Source organism: Orycteropus afer, unplaced genomic scaffold, assembly GCF_000298275.1.
Source record: "Orycteropus afer afer isolate SDZICR_OR568_19922 unplaced genomic scaffold, OryAfe1.0 scaffold00799, whole genome shotgun sequence".
In the NCBI taxonomy this organism is placed as follows: Eukaryota; Metazoa; Chordata; class Mammalia; order Tubulidentata; family Orycteropodidae; genus Orycteropus; species Orycteropus afer.
This window is the reverse complement of record NW_006922386.1, coordinates 649,032-649,840: the sequence shown is the minus strand read 5'-3', so window position 1 is coordinate 649,840 and position 809 is coordinate 649,032.

Genomic DNA, 809 nt, shown 5'->3' with positions numbered 1-809 from the left:
TCAGTAAAATAAGAAAATAATGAAATTCCTCATTATAGTTAGAGGCATTTACACAAAACAAACAAGCATTATTATTCATATTTGATAAAGTATAGTTTCGGGGAGGAAAAGGAAGACCCCGATAGAATGGATTGACATAGTGGCTACAGTGACGGGCTGAAGCATTGGAAGGATTGTGAAGATGATTCAGGACTGGGTAGTGTTTTGTTCTTTTGTACATAGTGTCACTATGAGTCAGAAACAACCTGATGACATCTAATGACAACAGCCTGCTATGCCACAACTTAACCATTGACTATGTATTTAATCATCAGCACTTTCTAATACTCCTTTATTTTAAATTTAGGTGAGTGTATGGAAAATGAGTTGAAAGAAAATAAACCTTGGATAAATAGTCATTGAAATAGTTTCCTGTACACACACACACACACACACACATATATATACACACACATACACAAAAACTCCCTGCTATCAAGTCATTTCTGACTCACACCGACCCCCATGGGGTTTCTGAGGCTGTAAATCTTTATGGACGTAGGAGATGTGGAACTAAGGCAAGCCATTTAACTTTTGTGTAATTTCAGTTTTCTCTTATATAAAATAACATTGTTAATTCACGGAATAGTATGTGTTCTGGTTACCTAGTGCCGCTCTGACAGGAATATACCACAAATGAATGGCCTTAACAAACAGGAGTTTATTCTCCTACAATTTGGAAGCTTTAAGTCCAAGTTCAAAGTGCCAGGCTCTAGGGGCTGTGTGAAAGCCCCTCAACCTTGGGGTCCAGCTCTGCCTCCTGCTCCCAG